The following is a 5,345-nucleotide window of genomic DNA, read 5'->3' on the forward strand; positions in this document are numbered from 1 at the left end:
AATAGTTAAGCATCTATAAGGGTCCATTTGGTTACCAACTCTCCATCATTTAGCTGGGGACCACCTGGAACCCCCTCAAGGACCACTGGTGGTCCCCGGACCACTGGTTGAGAACCATTGTTCTACACCAACATGCTGATCTACAAGTTGCATTGTGACGCGTTGTGAGCTTGTAGATCTGCCATTTTGGCAAAATAATGTTCCGAGCGATGCTAGGGTTCAAGTGGTTAAAAGCCACATGAGAATTGGAAATTCTTTGGTAATGAGTGTTTGAATCTCATTGGTTAAGACAACAACAAACATTTCTGAGGCTGTGCTGCTTCTTGCACTCAACCTGACCAAAGTGGTTTGAACTGATTACCATCCTTAAGCCCGATTTACTGTACACTCAGGCGTCGTGGACCAAAAGTTAGCAAATCTATGAGCTCACATTGCGGCGTGTTATTTAAAAAAAAAAGAAGGAAAATGTGTAATATTTGTTTTCAAATATCTTAACAACATATTTTCAGACGTGGCTCCGTGGCCAAGTACATATCAATTTGGGGCTTCTTGACATGAAAACCACTGCTCTAGGGAACATGAATGAACAACAGGCTTGAATCTATTTTTCAAGATATGTCGCTTGGGACCAAAGAGGTGGACTGAGCGACCGACAGACTTACTGATCAGTGATTAAGGATGTAAGTTAATGCACTTTTTGTGACTTCATTAAAGATCATATACAGATGGTCCGTCCGTCCGTCTATCCATCAATTTATCCACACGAATCTGCCACAGCCCTGGGCAGATTGGTCTGGCACTCCTCGGTTTGAATTACATTTCGCTCACCAGAGTTGTGGGTGACCAATGAGAGCCCACCACTATTCAAAGTGGGACATATTTTTTGCTGTGACGTTTGATTCTGTCTCTCCTCTCCTGTATCCTTGCTCCGACTTGTCATCTCTTCTCATCTGGTCCCTTCTTTCCCTCTCATCTTCTGTCCTCCATTCTCTCCCATCATCCCTCATGTCGGCCTTCTCTTTACTACTAAATACTTTACTTCTGGAAATGGACTTCAACCACTTGAAACCCAGCATCCCTAGTATTCTGGGGAGAACGTTTGCCAAAAACAGCCGATCTACAAGCTCACAACAGGTCCAGATTACTACGTTTAGAGGGTTTAAGTGGTACTTCAGCCGCCTACTGCTTTTCATACAGGAATCAGTTGGATTCGACAGTCCCAAACAGGAAGCCGGAGCACCATTTTGACACACAATACATAGTCATCAGGATCATACATATAATAATAAATCAGTGGTTCTCAAACATTTTCATGTCAAGGTTCCCTAAATTGATACTGTATATATTTGGCCATGGACAACGTTACGACGCATTGTGAGCTTGTAGATTGATTTTCAAATAGCTGATAAAATAGGGCTAAAAGTGGTAAAAAACTGCTCTTGACGCCATATTAATCAATTTGACTGGGGACCCCCCTCAAGGACCCCTGGGGGTCCGCAGGAACCCACTTTTGAGAACCACTGGTATAGTGGTCCATGGGAAGAGCCAAATGGTCATGGTTATGGCGGAACGTAGCAGCTAAAGTGAGCAAAAGGCAGTGCTTGTGTTGACTTATGCAATTAGCATGTGAAAGCAAAGCACGTGGCTGAGAGGTCTTACAACACCTCTTCATTTGTCTAACCACTCACTTAGCTATTGTGAATGGGCCGAAACAGTTAAGTCCATTAACACTGTCAGGGACACCAGTCTACTTGAAGTGGGAACAGCTCACAGAATTAAAGGCTGTGTGGAAAAACACAGCATGGAATTTATTTCCTCCTGATCAATGTAATATTAACCAAAGTTAATGTGGGATATGAGATATGAGATACTGTGGGCCTACATTGTTGTTTACCAGTGCCCCAGAGCAGTGGTTCTCAAACTTTTTCATGTCAAGGACCCCCAAAATGATATGTACTTGGCCGCGGACCCCCATCTCAAACAATTTTGTTCCAGGGACCCCCAGAAGCAAAGATTTGAGTTACAAATGTTCGCTTTAAAAATATATATATTCAAAGGTTTGGACACATTTTATAAAAGTATAAAAGGTTAAAGTGATTAAAATTATTGTGATGCTATATTAACATATTTTGCTGGGGACCCCCTGGAACCCCCCCAAGGACCCCTGGGGGTCCCCAGACCCCACTTTGAGAACCAATGCCCCAGAGGACTAGCACGGAACCATTTGATGAGATGGCTTATTATACATACATACTGTATCAATAATATAATTATGCCAATGTTACAAAGTTGTTGTTTTTACACAGTAAATAAAAAAAGCATAAACCAATGGTTTGGCTGAATTCACGCTACATGCACTGATAGAGTTCACATTATGATGGACTGTCCAGTTGGACATGACAGAGAAGATTGGAGATGAAGAAAAGAGGGGTTGCCATTCACCGCCCCCCCCCCGCCCCCCTCCTTCTCTTCAAGTAGCCCAGTCAAATTGGTTACAGATGCACTCTCTCCAAAGTCTCAACTCAACATGAAAAGGACACGAAAAAAGGAAAGAAAAAGACACACACACGACTAGAGAGCGAGGTTTCTCAAAAACGTTTTGGAACGGAGGAAAAGTTGGATTTTCACAGGAAACAACAAGAGTCAATGAACACATGGGGTCGACGAAGCAGATAGAGAAATCAGCTACTACTACACAGTAATGGACCCGCTTCCATTCGTACAATCTCGGAGGGAAGTTACAAATGTCTCTTTTTTTCTGAGACAATGTGTGTCCGTCCAGCATCACCCAGAAGATCTAAGAGCTCCTCCGTGTCTTTCATGTTCAAGACAGATGTCTCGTGTCAGGAGAAAACTGCACCAAGCGATATTATTTACCCGGGGTAAAAAAAAAAAAAAAAGAAGTCCACATCCTGCACCCATGTGGACCCAAACCAGGGAACTTCAAAGAACCACACACGGCCAGATGCCAATTTATAAGCCCGACACCACTTTACACACAGGCACCCCTTCCGAAAAACAATAGTCGCTATAGCAGAGAGGAGTAGCCTACTACGACAGGCCTACTTAACATACATATATATATATTAAAGTTATAGTTATAGTTATAGTTATAGTTATAGTTATAGTTATAGTTATAGTTATAGTTATAGTTATAGTTATAGTTATTGTATAGCATTGGTTCTCAAAGTGGGATCCGGGGACCCCCAGGGGCCCTTTTAACCACTTCGTCCATTTATATGTTGGCTAATCAAAAATATCAGATCTACAAGCTTCGTGCCGCCCTGTGAGCTTGCACATCTGTTATTTTTTTTAATATTTGAAAAATATCCAAAATGTTAAGGACATTTTGAATAATTTTGAAAAAAACAATTAATACAGATCTTCTCTTCTGCAGGTCTCTGGCAAAACCTTTTCAGGTGGGGGTCCGTGGCCAAATATATATATATATCTCTGCTGTCCGGAGTCAGGAGGTTTTGTTCATCATTGATAAGAACAGCTGAATGGACCTCCAAGCTCACAATGAGGTTGGAGGTGAAAATGGGGTGGAGCCTGGAGTCAGCAAAACCAGCTAACTACGGTGGAGTTAGCTGGTTTAGCAGAAAGTTTGAGGATCCAATGGAGTTAGTTAGCTGGTTTTGTCAGAAGCGCTTTTTAATGTTTTTCATTGGTTCAATATTTTTTTTACCAACACACAGACGTAAAGGGTGTTCAATGGCCCTGATTTATGGAGAAAAAAAATGCGAAAGCGTGCAAAATGGAGTTAGCTGGTTTCTGCCGGACAGCAACGATATCAATTTGGGAGGTTCCTTGACATGAAAAAAGTTTGAGAACCACTGCTGTACAGGTCTATGTGAGTAAGAGCACCCCCAATTTTCAACAGCTGGAGGTCTTGTGCCAAATGGGTAGAAGAATGTACCAACAAGGTGAGAAAGCTGTCAGGTCCTCAAGGCTGTGTTGACTCACACAATGAGTAAGTCAGGTCAAAGTCAAGTCCTACAAATGTCTCACAACTCTAATAGTAGCTATACAACACACACCTTTTATTTGTCTCACCACTGACTTGAATGAACCACTTCGACATAGCAATAATAATCATAATCATAATAATAATAATGCCTCTACAGAAGTTACTCAGCAACACTGTTTTACATTAGTGACTACCAGTGGCGTAAAGTAACTAAGTACATTTTTGTACAAAGGTACACTTTTGAGGATTTTTTACTTTACTGGAGCGTTTCCCATTTTCAGTACTTTTACTTCTACTCCACTACATCACAGAGGCAAATATTGTACTTTTTACTCCATTACAATTATTTGTAGATTTTGATTATTATTAGGCAACAAAACATAACCACTTCAGCCCTATGCATACTTAGGCTATTTGAAAATAGCAGGTCTACAAGCTCACAACACGATCGCTTGGCGATGCGTTGTGAGCTTGCAGATCTGCTATTTTCAAAGCCTTTTTATACATTTGGAAACTTGTGAAATGGGACATTCTGCAAAATGAGTACTTTTACTTTCAGTACTCAAGTATATTTCAATGTGAACACTTTTGCACTTTCACTCAAGCACATTTTGAATACTAGACTTTTATTTGTAACTACATTGTGTCTACATTGTGGTATTGGTACTTTTACTTAAGTACAAAATGTGAGTACTTCTTCCACCACTGGTGAACATTCTTGAATCTTGATACTTTCAAAAGAAACATGCTACTGAAACATTCCAGGCTGCATGCACGTCTGTTACTGTAAAACAGTATGGACACGTTGATAATAAAATAGACCAACAGCCAAGGCGGCTCCAGGTCTAATATAGCCTATAATATGCTCCATTGCATGACGATTTGGCTGACAAGCTGTGCTCTGCTGCTGTCAGTGGTGGAAAGTAACTACAGTAAGTAGCCTACATGTACTCAAGTACTGTACTTAAGTACAATTTTTGGGGTATTCTTACTTTACTGGCATATTAAAAATGTTCTGCACTTTTCTACTCCACTACATCTCAGAGGCAAATATTGTGCTTTTACTCCACTACAATTATATTGAAAACTCTAGTTACTACGTAGTTACTTTGTAGAATTGTAAGATTATTACAAAACTTTAACAATATCATGCTACATTAACCACTTCAACTCTATATAGACTTTGGCTATTTGAAAATAGCCATACTGAAAATAGCGGTTGTGAGCTTGCAGATCTGCTATTTTCAAAAGATTTAAATACATTTTATACATGATACCTTGTGAAATGGGACATTCTGCATAATGTAGCCTATTTTACTTTTGGTACTGAAGTATATTTTGATGTCAATAGCCTATACTTTTGTACTTTTACTTA

The 5,345-nt window shown here is 40.3% G+C and overlaps 1 protein-coding gene across 1 annotated transcript in view; it reads right to left on the reverse strand.

Moving 5' to 3' along the window:
• reck (reversion-inducing-cysteine-rich protein with kazal motifs) overlaps positions 1–5,345 on the reverse strand; it is a 95,310-nt gene that overhangs the window by 88,919 nt on the left and 1,046 nt on the right. The gene's annotated exons all lie outside the window — the stretch shown is intronic.

Source organism: Gymnoscopelus braueri (assembly GCF_963280865.1).
Source record: "Gymnoscopelus braueri genome assembly, chromosome: 21".
NCBI classification, from domain to species: domain Eukaryota; kingdom Metazoa; phylum Chordata; class Actinopteri; order Myctophiformes; family Myctophidae; genus Gymnoscopelus; species Gymnoscopelus braueri.